The 16176-nt window shown below is 36.7% G+C and overlaps 1 protein-coding gene across 1 annotated transcript in view; it reads left to right on the plus strand.

The window, feature by feature from the left end:
* LOC128260213 (checkpoint protein HUS1) overlaps positions 1-16176 on the plus strand; it is a 111741-nt gene that overhangs the window by 56858 nt on the left and 38707 nt on the right. The window lies entirely within an intron of this gene.

Genomic DNA, 16176 nt, shown 5'->3' on the forward strand with positions numbered 1-16176 from the left:
ATATTAAGCACATTCCGGGCTCGGACATCGAAGATATCTAGCCGCTTTGTTTAGGTTGCGCAATGAAGACGTACGAGATTTCATTAGCCCCAAGCGATCTGTTTTTCATTTGCTAATTTATGGAATTTTCAATAAGCAGCTATCGAAACAATACATAATCTTGTATCAATCGTCTTGATTGGATTCTGTTAAGTGTTGAGTGCTCCTGCAAATTGCCTTTTGGGGCAGATTGTGAAGTTGTTTTTGGTATGTAGGGGGTATCTTAAATGTTTTAGTTTCCATTTAGACAAATCATTCGCTTGTGATTTATAGCGGCTGCCATTGTGTGTAAAAGAAATTATCTTTATTATGTCGAAATAGAAATAGAAAAGATTTCTGATTAATCTAATAATGAAATATATAAACAAGACTTTTTAAAAATTCAGATTTTATTTACATTACATTTTTTCAACTCTGCTCAATTTAGAATTGTTGTATTCTCTGAATTGTAATATTTGGACACTTTATGAAAGAACATAAAAGTTTAAAAAAAATTTTTAGAATTGTTGTATTCTCTGAATTGTAATATTTGGACACTTTATGAAAGAACATAAAAGTTAAAAAAACAATGGTTTGTTTTTCCATAAATTAAAGAAGTGTTAATGATTTCGTTTTAAGATGATTTTTTATTGGAAACTTACAGCTAATTTCTGTTCATTTAACCTCAATCGTCTGTAATTAACACATTTCGGTAGGGGCTAAATTGTGACATTAAATGTCACTTCCAAACGGTTTGGCTATTAAATTGTCAAAACAACTCCGCGGCAATCAGCAATCGGCAATCGGCAATCGTCCGAATGTCAGGCCCGACCCCAATGCCATTTTGGGATCCGCGCAAGACCATAAAACGTCGAAAACTGCACCAAACTGGCAGGGCCCCAATCCCGCAGAGCATCAACGACAAATGTCATTCGAAATGAAGCCATTGCTCCACTTTGAGCCGAGAAAGGAAGCCGCCGAGGGGAGGAGATGCTGCTAGAAATGGATACGTCGACTGAAGTGGATTTCTAGCGCATTGCCATAGAACCACTCCCATAAATAATGCATTTCGAGCCACTTGAAAATGGAAGCGCAAAATGCAATAAACTTCGTAGCAACAAAAAAGCACAACTAAGTAGCAAGAAGAACAACAAACAGAAGTCTTAGAAAACAACAAATTATAAATGTAAAATCCTTAGATAAACAATATGGCAAGTTTGCACAGCAGGTTGCAGCTTCTGTTGTTGTCTGTAGTACATGTGATCGGAAAAGTAAACTTTTTAAGAATCGTTTGTGTTATTTTGGTCTAATCAAAAAATCATGATTTTCTGAGAAGAATAAGGTTTTAAGTTAATAATAAAAAATAATAAAAAACTCACATTAAAGAATAATAAATAAAATTTAATATCAATCAATTTTAAAGAATTTAAAGGGAGGCCTCTTTTTCCTAATAGTATTGCTAATACCAACTTCTTAATGTTGATTGTCTTTTAACCAATAACAATTTTATTTTTTTGTCCTTACAAATTTAACGATTGAGTCTAAATTTTCGATGAAGTATCTTGCATATTAATTGCATACTTTATAAATATTATTCTTTTTGAATATTTTGTCAAGTACCGATTTGTTTTGCCATCCGTTGCTCTCCATCACTCGAATTATTCTGGTGACTAAAGGTAATTTTAGTTGCGAAAGCTCAAGCTAGCTTCAAACCCTTTATAGATTTTGGTAGAATAGCTTTTGAATTTTATTTTTCTGTCGAGTAAATCCCTTCAAGTCGTACTAATATTCATATAATGGTGTCGATTTCACCCCCAAAAAGCCGCGGACTTAATCCCTCGGCTGTGCTTAATCAGTTTGGCCACAACAAAGTGGGCAACCAGTGGGCGTTGGCCTGGGCCAAATGGCCTCGTGGCATGAGTACGACCCGGAGTCAGAGTCGAAATCAAAATAAAACCGTAACCTGGCGTGGACGCCTTTGGCACATGCCGCGATCACAGCGGTGAGCACTGTACTGGTCTTTCTGCCTGGGGTTCGCTTCAGACTCGAGACTAGAGACTCGAGACCCGGGATTCCAGAGTCGAGATTCGAGAGTTTGAGTGTTCCGTGCCAGGCCCAAAGTGAATGCCCAGGGAGCGAGAAGTCTCGCAGGGAACGAGTGTCAAAGGAGTGAAGTGGGAGCGTGGGAGTTTTCTGTCCAACTGGTTTTCTATGGCATTCTTCTTTCCATTCATTTTGGTGTTGATGGATGTGCTGGGTTGAATGAAAAAAATGGAGAAAGAAAGTCATATGCCACACAGCTAATGAGGAGAACATATTTCAAAATGGAAAAAAACAAAAGAAGTGTTGGGTACACCCTATAGAGTATTGGGATTTTGACATGCACGTAAATGTTAATAAGGCCAAAGTTTAATTTTATAACCCTGTAGAGGGCCAAGTCCGTCTGTCCTTCTGTCCGTTTTCTACACAAACAAGTCTCTCAGTTTTAAAGCTATCCGCATAAAGTTCCCCAGAAGTTGTCATTCTGTTGCTAAATGTATAAAGTCGGAACGAGCCGGATCGGACGACTATATTATATAGCTCCTTTAGCTACAGTCGGGAAAAAATACAAAAAATTATAACTTCGCCGTTTTTAGTAAAAGTTTAATATTAAATAGTCAAATGTCATATAGCTCCCAAAGGAGAAAAGCTATAACTTAGCTGTTTTCAATTGTATCATATAGCTGCCATAGGAACAGTCGAATAACTCATCAAACAATCATAATCAGAATAAAGTTTTAAAAAAGAATATTACAATTTGCAAAAAAATATTTGATTTGAGAACTTTATAATTAATATTACTAATTAAACAGAACTCAATTAAGATACCTACAAAATCTCCATGATTTTTGACAAATTTAGTTTAATAATGTATTGTTTCCCGCAGGTGATAGCCACACTTCCCCCGCAAACCTCAACCACCCACTTCCCATTGCACAACCAATTAACAAGTCAGGTAGGCAGACCTTGGGCAAATCGAGAAAGGAAATTCGCAAAACCCGCAACAAATATGAAGAAATCGGAATGTTTAATCCCGGGGCGTGATAAACGGCCGATGCTTAGGAAGGTAGTACAAGGATTAACGGACCAGCATAGCTTAGAAAAGTCAATTTTTTTATGACCATCCCATGAAGACACCGGAACAAGGCAACATAAGCGGCAAACACACACATTGCCACAAAAATATCCAGCTAAAGGGAAAAAATGAAATTTGGGAAAAATTATACGCCCCATAAAGATTTCGCTGGAGAGCGGACACAACAGTTTTGCTTCGGACGAATCATAAAAAAAGTGCGTGACAGGATAAGTGCGGATCGGAGGGACACCGACCATGACCGGCAAGGTCATGTCAACCATAAATATTTACATGTCATAAACATCAAGGTGAGGGCCAGGATCACCTCACATCCTTTTTCCGCAATGCGTTTTCCATTGAACGGCAAAAAAAAAAAAAGAAAACAATGCCAAACGGAAACCTGGAAGCATGGAGGCCTTGGACGCATTTAATGGCCAGCGTTTGCAGCTCGGCAGGTAAGGCTTCGGCCAAGTCAAGCAGTCAGTCAACTTTCCGGCCCGGACTCTGCCATGCCCCTTGTGATTTATGAGCTGTTAGCCAGGCTGGGCAGGATTTTCATTTGAATTGTGACTGCGACTGCGACTGCGACTGCGAATGCAACTGCGATTGTCTCTGTTTGCCTCGAGGTTTTCTCGCCCATCGGTCACTTTTCGCCGGCATAAATTATGCCGTTGCCCGAGTCAAGTTGTTATTGTGGGCGTTGGTCCCTGGGCCGCACAAACACCTCGTTCTACCTGGCTGCCAGGATACGGGGTCGATTTTCGTTACAGTTTCCCCAGCCTTAACTCTTTTGAGCCAATTACGGCGACCACTTCTGGTTAAATAGTTTAGTTTTCATTAGGGCTTATGCCCTGACTTTGTTGTAAAAAAAAGGGAAAAAGGATTTGCGCATTGTGGAAAACTGTTTTCGGGGCGAACTACATTGTTTTGTCCGACATGTCCAGGAAATTGAGGGTGATGGAATAAGTCTTGCTCTTCTCGTTTAGTGGATAGAACAGAACCATTTTAAAGTAATAGTATTGGTCGTCAGTCCAATATTTCGAATTGAGTTAATTTAGTAGATACTAATGAATAACGTCCTTTTCAAGTCACTAGCTTCTTAAGGCTTTTAAAAAATCATTTTTTCATTTTAATTTGATAATTTTTAATCTAAAAATAGAACGAAAATATTGATTATTTAAGCAATACGTCTTCATAAAAACAAGCTATTTCAAAAACTAAATATTCTTTAAACCAACAATATTCCGGTGCTAAACAACAGTGAAGCTATCATGATTTCCGGTAATTTATTATTATTATAATTAAATATTAATTATTATTATAATTTTTTTATAGCATTTTCCTCACCATTTTCCTTTCGCCGTTTAAATTTAGCTATTATTTGCGCTTTCCCGCTAAATAAGCTATTTTTTCAAAAAGTGTTAAAACAAAATTTTTTTGTAACGACCTGTTCAACACAAAAAAAATGTTGGTTACAAACCGACTTTCAAGGTAAGAAAATGATTATTCCACAACGAAGCAGATCGTAAAAAAAATGAAAGTTAAAACAATATTTGTGTTTTTGGTCATTTTAAGTCTCAAGAAAAACGAAAGAAACTAAGGAAAACTATGTTTGTTTATGTAAATTGCACACTGATTAATTCCATTAAAATGTTCATGAAAGGTATAAATTATTCATTTTCTTTTTCAGAAAATATTCCATATTTTCCTTAGCATTAAAATTTTTGCTTGTACAAGGTTGTGATTGCAACAAACTTTTTTATTTTCGCTGGCTTGTGGGTTGGCTCGGTCGGCACTTTTAATTAATCGTTAATTATGGCTCATGGAAAAAGGCGCTACGGAGGGTGGTGAACGGAGGGATGTGCCACGCCCCGCGCCCCCGCGGATGCGCTACGTCAATTCCGCCGACGCCACCTCCTCCCACCCCCGCTGAGCGTAGTTACATGTACACAGAAGCGTTAATTAAATTTCTGTTTGCCTTTTGGCTCTCCTTGCGAACATCTCCTGGCCTGGCCAAAAGAAGGGGGCTGCGGAGGGGAAGAAGGGAAAGGAGGGGAAGGAGATGCCATGGCGCAGTAAATAAATATTCATTTAATTTATGGTTTTAATTTTTATGACTACACAACTTTGGGGCAGACAATTTAGTAGTTTGGCGGAGCGTGGATGGAAATTTAATAACTTTGTTTATGCGCACACTAAATCATAACTAATGAGCGGCCGAAAGAGCCGGAGATGGAGATGGAGATGGAGATGGAGCTGGAGCTGGAACTGGAGTTAGGTTGGCCAAATGAGATCGCAACCGGCAATGGAATGCAGCTGCCCCAATGACTGGCCAAAACTATTTGATAGCACAAGCCACTAATTTGAGTTGAACACCTACAAGGAGACAACGGAGAACGGTTGAAAAAGGCTCGTTCAAAAATGGAGGGACCACCAGCTGATTTGGCCGAAGGCAAATTGCATGCTCGCAGCGGGATGATGCCGAGGAAAACCCGGTGAAAAGGACCCGGGCTCAGGACCTTTGACACGGGCCCAAAGGACAATGCTTCACAAATTGTCCAGCTCATTTCATCTTTGAAATGGCCAGGACCCCGTCGCTTGTTGTCCTTGCTGACAGGAGGCGTAAAAGGTACTGGCTCGGGCCCCAAAGCTCCCCATCAGCGTATTGATTCGTTTGAATATTATGTGACATTTTTCTGCTTTCATTTCCGCCGCCGAGCTTGAAAATTCCCCCAACGAAAAGTTATCTCAGATTTTCCATCTCCCGTATCAAATTATCTGCCCGGAGATCTGGCCCTGGCGGTTAAAGACAAAAGTTATCTTGTTTCGTTTATCAAATGAGGTTTTGAAAACGTTCTGCCAGCCCACAACAAACCAAATGTCGTGGAAGGCATTTGCATATGTTCCTCCAAAAAGTGAGCCCTAAACAGGGTTATGATAAATGTTACGATCGATTAATAATTGTTAACTAAGCCAAACGACACGGATCCCAGGCGAGACAGGCACAAGACCAGTCCCAGTCTGCCACAAGATGGAGAATTAATCGAAGTCGTAGGACCGAGAAGCAGTTTCGTAGAGAGCATGACGAGACTTTAATGCTCTTAAAAAGATTAAAATTTAAGACAAGATAAAATAAATAAATGAAGTCAAAGAGCAAATATATATTTTCCATACTTAACAAAACCACATTTACCACATATTATTAAAAATAAAAAATTATTATTAAAATTAATATCGATGGGTACACACTCCATTACCTTAATTTTAGAAATAATTGCCATAAATTTAAGCCTTCCAAAGAAAATGAAGGAAAGCATGACCTTAAACGACTATTAAGGCAATTATTTAGGCTCAAATTTAAGGTAATTATTCAAATAATTAAGTATGAGTGAATTTTTTAACATTAGATTTTGATATTTTTTGTTAACTCTTAACAATATACTCGTTTAAAACTTTTTAAATAAAATCGGAACAGTTTTAGAGTTTTATCGTTTCACAGCTTATTTTTGAAGTATTCGCTTTTGAAAAGTGAGAGTGATTTATTAATAAAATATGAAAAAGCTGTAATGTTGTAATTTAAAAATTTTGCTGACAAAGTCTAAGACCATAATAAAATCTTCTAGTTATTTTATTTGTATCATAATATTTACAAGAATGCAGGCAAATTTAGAGAAATGGTTACGGAAGAAAAGAGTATCGCCGCCAGGGACCCACAAAGACTTAAACCATCGACTAATAAAATTGTTAGACAGATAAACTGATATTGATATTTTCCTCTTTGCTGTTGGTGTTGTAGCCATGGCTGTTGCCCTGCCGCGGGACATAATTTGTTATCAATAACATCAAATTAAGCTTGTCCCTAGGCGACGCCAGCAGATGAACCCTTTGAGATAGCGGCATGTGAGTCCGAAACCCAATCGACGACAATATAGAGCCCAATTCAAACAAACGCCCGAATCCGAACCGAGGAGATCAACCACAATCAGCGGCAAGTGTAAACACGTGGTATTGTTGACAAGCGGGGCAGAAGGGAAAAGGAATCCTGGAAGGAACTCGTGAAGGTCTCTCGGGGCGATTGTCCTGCGGCACACGCAGTAGGTGGCTAAAACCCACTGACCCGGACCCTCTTCCTCTCGAAAATCCAACTAATTAAGTTTTAACGGCACTTGTTAACATTCGACCTGTTTGGGTCCTTTCTCTCCTAGCGATTTCAAGAGGCGTGTGCAAAAGACTCTCTGGAATTGGTAGTTTCTTGTTTGGTTTTAAAATAGGATTAAATTGATTTCTGGCTACTCGGCCAACCTTATCCCTAACTACCTGAGTAAGTTGTTCTCTGTTTCCTCGGAGGTGTGATGAGGTCAGCAGTTTTCGGTCACGAATTATCATTGGCCAAAGTATCATTGACAGATGGTTGTTCAAGATTGAAATGTTCCATGAAATTGTTCAAGTTAAATACAGACACACTTGTCAAGGATATGTAAGTTGTCAAAGGATATATTGGGCATCAACAATATCAAATATTTTGGAACAATAGAAGAGTTGATAATCCAATTTTAAACCTTGTTGGTACTGGATGTGTTGCAATACGCGTAACAAAGACAAGTATGCAAACCCAAATATTAAATAAATAATACTTTGGAGTTACAGTCCACGCACATTCTTACTATAATATGTTATGTTTTCAACCCCAGCCAGAAAAACTCTTTGATCTTAGAAAGAATTTCGTATTTTACGGAATAATGGACCTAACATGGCCTTACTTTTTAATTGAGGAATAATTCTTAAATTTAAGGAATTTGGTTTTCTGACTGTATATCAAGAGCTCATAATCTGAAAATTGTCAAAAATAGTTTTACTAACTTTTTGCACCACTCCAAAAACCATCAAAAAACTTGAGTCATTCAATGCCTAGCAACAAGAAAATGTTAGCAAAACCCAAAGCGCTGCGATCTGATCGATCTTCAACCCTTTGTGCCGGACTTTTAGTAATTTTTACTTCATTGCATAAATATTTATGCGCTTTTGAAAACGCTCAACAACTTGGAAGGCCTAAAACTGCCAGCAAATATTTGATAAAATACAAAGGAAACGAGGCGAATGGAAATGTGTCAATGGCGGGAGAAGGAGCTACCAAGGACCCTCATTAGTGCAGGAGCTGAGCAAAAGAACAAGGGCCAAGGAGCGACCAAGTTGGCTCTAAGAAAAGCGGAACAAAGGACTCTGCCACTCCCATCTACGCCCTTTGGAGGGGCGTGTCGACTGACTGAACAATTAGGGAGGGAAACGTAAGGGGAATTTATATATATATATATGGGGTGGATCGGCTGGGAGGGTCGGCAAAATAATTGCTGGCTGTAGCTGAAGGCAAAAGGCAAAGTCCAAAGAAGTTCGGAAATCGGTCACAAGGATGCTGACATTTACTTGACTTTAAATTGCGCGAAATCAGGAAATCTGATACGCCCGGAAGTTGGACAATTGGCCCGTCTCTATAATGGGGGTCGACTTCTCCGGTTTGCTTTTAGTTCTCCCCTTAGTCAAGATCTTGGAACTCCTACTTCTCGAACGAACAGGAAGGTGTGCAATTGTATTTTGCGTTTGCGTTGCCGTTTTGACTTTTAATTTCAGCATCCAGCCTTCACGAAAAGCGCGCCAGAAACTTTCTCACGCTCCATTTGACAACTTCCGGGCTCAAGAGGTCCCGGAGTTATTCCTTCCCTAAGTCGGTAATTACATGAACAGAATGGACTTTGTTTTTTGGCAGCTTTTATTTTCGCTTAGTTGCAAATGCGCATTCGGTTGCACATTTCTTGTGGTGGATTTTCATTGAAAAGTGTTCAAGTGGAAGTCGTTAGGCTTTTCTACTTGCCTTTTCTGGCTCTTTTGCTCTAAAGTGACTGACAACCGTTTGGCTTTTGCCTTCAACACTTTCCGCTCAAGTGTTGGTCCTCAGCTGTCGGAAATAAAAGGAGTAACAGTTCCTCAAGTTGTTGACTCCTTAAGAGTGGTCTAAAGTGGTCTTGAACTGAGCCCGGGACAAAAGCTAGTGATGCCGAAGTTTGACCCCGAAAGATGGAGGCCAAGTTTATATTTTGTACACTTTCGGCTGCTTAATATTTAGTTACGATCTATTTAAAGATTTCATTTAGTTTTTCATGTTGGGCAAGTAAATAATATAAGGCCGATTTCTGAAATGAAGGTAGGTTTCTGTACCGGACACATTTAATTTATAAAAAAAAAACGTTTTCGTTTATCTAAATACAAATTCAATAGGTTAAATTTGTCGGCTGGTAAACCAAAGATGACAGAACAAGGTTTGTCTATATTTCTTATGCCAGTCTGAATTTCTTCCCGACTCGTAAATAAATATCGTTTGAAAAATAAACTTTATATCGGCATTGGAAAATCAACTCTACGTAATCATTATATCAACTTAAAAAAATCCTATTTTAACCTATTTATTAGTTATTTTCAATAGAACTTCTGGTAAAAATACAATTGACAATAAGGCTTTCAATATATTGACATTAACCACAGATGAGTCAAACATACACAAGCATCAACATATCAGATGAAGACATTATTAAACATCCCCTCGCTGCTTGAGACAACAAATGTAGACTTAATTCCTGCTGATTAAAACAACATTCTGACTAATTGAGTTTCCATAATGCGACAGAAGCTGAAAAACAAACAGATTAGCAAAGAAAGGCTCAAAGTCAAAGGGAAGGCCAAAGCCCAAACTTAAACAGAGACCGGATCCCGAGTGAAACGAATTCCCAATCCGATTGGACTGGGCTCGGCAGGATATCCGTGTCACTTAATTGTGCGACACTTTATTGGATTTTAAAAAGGACTGTGTTTCTGTCGCCACGACAACGACATCGAAAAACAACCATGGACGTGGGTAATTAAATTTCCCGTGGAGCCGAATTGGATCAAGGCGATGACGCACTTTGTCGAGGAGGGGATACCAAATGGATTTGATTGAATTAAGGACGTGGTATAAAAACTACACAGAGAAAACTACAAGTTAATACTACCCAAAACTTTCCCGAAAAACAAGTGATTTGTAAGCAAAGGCATCCAAAAAAATAAATATAAGTTTGATTAGCGAAGTTTTAAATATATTGTTGAATAGCAACCAACAATTTTAAATCATTTTGAGACCCAAAAAAATAAATAAATATATTTGTCTTCTTTTCGTCAACTAAATAATCTTTACTCCTATTACGAAGATACGACTGAACAGCATAGAGTAAAATAAGTTTTAAATTTTGGGAACGTTAAAGAGAAATTTAAACACATCAATAAAATGTAAAAGTACGTACATTGAAAATGTTTATTGCGGTTTTGGTACTGTTTGTATAGCAGCTACTTTAAAATGTTAATAATAATGAATAATGATGATTTTAATTTTATTTTGTGTTACTGACGGTTAAAATAAATTTTGTTTTGTTTCATTTTCATGCAGCAGTTAATATAGTAAGGGTGTTGTGTAAGACAATAATTTTAAAAAAAATTAGTTTATTTTTGCTTTTAAAATTTTAAAAATATTTTTGTGTTTCTCAAAGAAGAAGTCGATGAACTTTTGCTCAATCCTTTTTTCCTGTGCAAGGATGTGCTTGCTTAAATGTCGCCAGTGATGATGCTGACGCCTAGATCCTGGTGGGGAGTCCTGGCCCCCAGAGCCCCCGCCCCATCGATTCCTGTGGACCTGAACCAACCAATTGCCAAGCCGCGTGAGCGTCTCGTATTTGCTTCGTCCTGATGCTCGGCAGTCGCACGACAGGATGTGCGACGCGTTCGCTGCCTTTGCTCCCCTGCGGTGCCTCCCAATGCGGCGTTAAAATTTGGGGGTGTATCAATTTCGATTCATTGCCATTTTAGTCGACGCTGCTATCCCCAATCGAGAGGGTGGATTTGCACCCTCCTTACATATATACATAAATTGTTGTTCTTTTGCACTTAAGTGCTGCTACTCCCCCGATCTCCTTGCCTTCCATTCCCAATTTTCATCATCGCCAAAAAGGGCAATTTTGGGGTTTGTTCAGCGTTTCCTTGTTTTTGTCGCTGGAAACAATAAAAATCATTCAAGTGCCATATGCTCAGCCACCCTCGCACCCTCCTCATCACAATACCCATAGCTAATAGCTATGTGCCACTTTTGTGGTCGGGGCAATTAAATTGTGGGCCCCGATAATATAACGATTACACACATGACACAATATTGTTATTCGATTTCATTATTAATTTATGAGGATGATGGGGTGGGGGTGTATGTGTAATATTATATTCATAATGGACTTTGCTGATTGATTGAGTATTTTGATACGAGTTTATTTGAATTTACTTATGACATACAATAATTAAATGGCGAAACCACCTAATGATGATTTTCCGAAAATGTGGAATTAAATATTTTTTCTGTAAATAAAATCTTAATTTTGAAACACTATGGATTTATTATTATATTATTATTATAAAACACATACTATATAATTATTTTAAAATTATATTAAAATACTATATAATTATTTTAAAATTTTAAAAGTTGTACTGATTCATAAAAAGAAAAACTAGTCTCGACGTTCTAAGCCTAATACTCATCGGTTTTAATATTCTATATATTACAATCAATTGAAAAATATATTTTTTTGTATATATTTTTTTGGATTGTTTCCATGGGAGCTATATGAGGCTGTTATAGTCATCCGAATTTAAAGAAACGTAAACCATAATTAACCGTAAATATATCTCAAAGAATATTACAAAAAATTTAAGAAACAGCAAAGTTATAATTTTTTTATTGTCTCCCAAATGTAATGAACAAATAAGATTTTTTCTACACTCTCAACTCGGTTTATTAAACTTTCTTTTTTTTATTAAGTGGCCTAACCGATACGTTAACAATAGACTAATTTCAATGAGAATAAAAGTTATTTTTCCTTTGAAGAAAACAATGTTAATGGTCTTCTTGTTATTCTCATTCCAACTCGTTTCCAATGAATTATGTCTGTTCTAACGATTACAAATATGAAGTTAAATTAACCTCAAAAATTGATCAGCCCCGAATGGCAAAAAACAATTATACAAACAATACCAAGTGACGAACCGCCTCCGACCATCTTGCACAAGGAATTTAATGGTCAACAGAACAGGTGCTTGTTCAGCCTCACACAATTCCTGATAAATGTCGGCCCATCGAAGATCGTTTACGGTGAACGAAAACAAACATTTTTCAAAACGCGGTCCAAGTGGCAGTCAGTCAAATGGAGAGCCCTCTCGACTGTGAACCCGAAGTGATGTCTGCTAATTAATTTGGCCCAAAAGGAGCTGAGCCGGCGAGAAGTGAGATCGTGGAGTCGTCGAGGGCTGCCTTCTGACGCGATGTGCGTTTTTGTTTGCGTTTTTAAATGGTGGGCCATATTTTAAACCTAATTAATCAAGCAAAGCCCACTACCACGCCTCTAGGCCTCATAGCTTGATGGATGTTACCAGATTAAAAAGGAGGCTGAAAGCGCTAAACGGAGGCGGACAGTTCGTCCGGCGTTTAGTGGCTTTATTAAGCCTCAGAGTAGTCAGAAGAAGTGTTGCCAGCTGTTGGTTTTACACTGGCCATAAATTACCCTAATTTACCTCAGTGAATACCTTTTTTAAATAATAATAATGAAGCTTACCAGACATGAAGTCAAATAAAACCGGAATGAGCACTTCGACTGCTTCGTACTTACTTTAAAGTAAACTTACACAGAGAAAACAGAACTCTTAAATACGACGTATTAAGGTCTTTTAAACATTAAAAGAAAACATTTTTGTAAGGGAAACAAAATTTGATTAAAAAAAAACAGTTACGTTTAGATTTTAAAAATTTTATATTTATCAAAAAAGGTCAAATATATATTTTAAGTTTAAGAAATTAATTTTTCCTTTCCGTTTTGTTATACTCTATATCAGTAGCTGGCCTTATCTATTGAGGTTATAGGTATTTTATAGATGTACGTGTGGTGACCACTTGCACTATATTATTTAAGACCTTGAAATGGAGGTGCCTCTGGACCGGTAGGCGGGAGGAAATTTGTATTACATTAACTAAACTTAGCTAACAAGCTAAGGTGATGGTAGGTTTTGAGCTTAACACTCATTAGTATTCACAGCCCTCGACAAAAACAAAATGTCCATAATTTTGTAAGAAATATAATTTAAAATACCATTTTATAACGCAACAATGTATATAGCATTGTTTCTTTTCAAACAACATTTTCAAATGTTAGTATTTGCCTTTTTTTTAAGCATTGTAAAATTTGATAAGCTTTTTATGGACAATTTTTATACTATTTTTTTAAACGTTTGTGTTTACAAAGAGTTTTTAAGTCCAAGAATATATATACTTTAAGAGGATATGTCTCCTTCACTGCGTTGCAAAATTCTAACTGAACTTATAATACTTTTTGCAAGGGTAAAAAAAATAATAATGGTTTACGATATCAGAAATATATTATATGATTTTACAAAAATTGGTCAACGACTTAGCTTCATTGTTTTTCACAAAGTTTAGTTTCCTTGCAACTAGTTTTTTAAAATTGTAAGTTTAAATAAACGTAGTATTTTAGTCGGGGATACTTCTTCGTTGTTCACGGCTTTTTGAGGAACATGCGTTGTCAAATTTAATTTCTGTGTTTCACGTCCTCTTTAAAAATATGTATTTCGGCGCTATATGTTTTATTAAATCAAAAACCTATCAACATAAGAAAAAAAATTTACAAATCAAACAATTGTTTCAGAAGTTTTTAAAAAGACATTGCTGACATATAAATATACCTTCTATAAGTTTCTTAGTACCATTTTGCGTACTCATTATCACCACCGAAGTTGCACCGTTATTATCAAAGCCACAGACAATACTTTTGAACTGACCCCCACAACTCGTTCTGTAGCTGTATTTATCTAATTACAACTTAGTTATCGCTTAATTGCTACCCACATGAGCAGCACACCTCACACCCTCAACACTTTAGAAATAAAATGTTGACAAGATAAGGCGACAAATTACCTGAGCGAGACCGGTACGATGAAGAGTGCTCGAGAGGGAAGTGGTGGATGGAGGAGGGAGGTTCCGGTTCCATTTCCACTTTGGGATTTTGGACTTCAGGCTCGTTTGTAATGCGACACCTTCGTGTGAAAATTTATGACCCTCAGTTTGAGATCCAACCTCCAACCGAAGTAAAGTTACACAAAGGAACCTATTTATATGGCAGGCTTGCTATATGGCAAAGTGCTTTAATTCATCATAATGAAAAAAGTAAGAAGAAATAAGAAATAAGCAATCTATTAGGCAACCCGTCGTTATTGACGTATTACAAGACGTCATGCGAGCCTCCCATCCGAAGACCTTGCCTTTGCCTCGTGCCTCGCGAAGGCCTAATGATGAGTCCTCCGCCTCCGAACTTATGCATAAGTTGGTAATCCTGAAGTTGGTCCCGCAGAAGACTTATAGAGCATGGCCAATTTTGAATTTGTTCTTTTTTTTTTAGCTGCCTCGGATGATTGAGTGGCCAAAGCTGATGACAAATTGTGACTGAAGTTGCCCGCTCAATGTTTGGTGGTTCCCCACTCCTTCTTTTTTTCTTTAAATTGGTCTCGCAGACCACTTGACCAGTCCTCCCACTTTAAGGGTTTTGGGGCGGGAAGTACTCAAAGTAACAGGGGGAATTATGATTATGAAATTGTGGGGACCATTATCTGTAAGGGCTTATTTTTTGATCGTACTTATACGAAAACTCAACCCAATAAATTTATGCAAACTAAATTTTATATTTCCTTTTTATCGAGATAGAGGATGTATTTTATAAGTAAGTACAAATTAATTGCGTAGAAAAATGAGAATTAGAATGATCAAATAAAATAGTTGAAAATTTGTTAACAACAAAGAACACAAGATGATTAATTTTGGGATCTCGTCTATAAAAAAGAAAAAAAAAGTATTATTTACAGGCTAAACTAAATTTGTACATGTCACGTACCTTATCGGTTCCAAAATCAATCCATTTATATGATTTTAATTTAATAAAACCTAATTTTTAATAACTGAATGAGCTGATAAACCTTAAAACACAGAGTAGCGGATCCATATCAGCTAACATGTTAAACCGAACAGATCTCTGCCAATGAACTTTTTGCGCACTTTGCGGTTATCCCACATAACCCACGTTACCATGGAACAATCAGGCCACCCTCATTTCGACTAATTTATTTGATTTTGTTTATGAGCCAGCTGGAGAAAGAGAAAGGCAGATAGACTGTTCTTTTGTTTAATCAAAAGCAATTGTTGATTTCAGTGATTACATGTGTTGTTCATCTTTGTGTTGTCACTGTTGCTTTAGTTGCAATAATTGCAAGTTTGCGGTTACTCTTAGATAAAGTAAGCTAAAGGAATTGGTACACTCTACATCAATTTAAAAAAAAACGAAAATATTTTAAATGTCAATAAACAATTGAATTGTTTTAAATATTTTTGATATAGATAAATAATGACCAACAGTATGTAAAGCTTTGGTAAAGAACTAAATATGTTTTTTAAACACAAACTTTCCTATTTCATTAAAATATATTTTATTATTTCTTTATGTGGTTTAAATTTAAATTAAATTTTCACATACTAAATTCAATTCCAATTTTTACTTAAGTAAATCTAGTCTTTAAACCATTAATTTAATATTAAATCATGAAATTTAATACGCATTGTATTTAAAATTAAGATGTAATATTTGATTTAAACATTAATTATAAAATGTTGAATTCGATAGACAGATATTTATTTTAAATATTCCATTATTTTTCTGAGTAGGAAAATTGAATAATGTATAAAAAAATTTCTGCCAAATCTGCAGCACATCGACAAATATCGTTTGATATATAACGAAGTATAAAACACTCTTCGTTTCAGCCTAACTATTCCCACTCCATGAAAAGGCGCAGATGCATCCCCAAAAAATGAGAAAATATTCCAATCGACTTACCTGCGAACGAACCAAAAGCAAAGAAAA

The sequence above is a fragment of the Drosophila gunungcola genome, chromosome 3R (assembly GCF_025200985.1).
Source record: "Drosophila gunungcola strain Sukarami chromosome 3R, Dgunungcola_SK_2, whole genome shotgun sequence".
Classification (NCBI taxonomy): Eukaryota; Metazoa; Arthropoda; class Insecta; order Diptera; family Drosophilidae; genus Drosophila; species Drosophila gunungcola.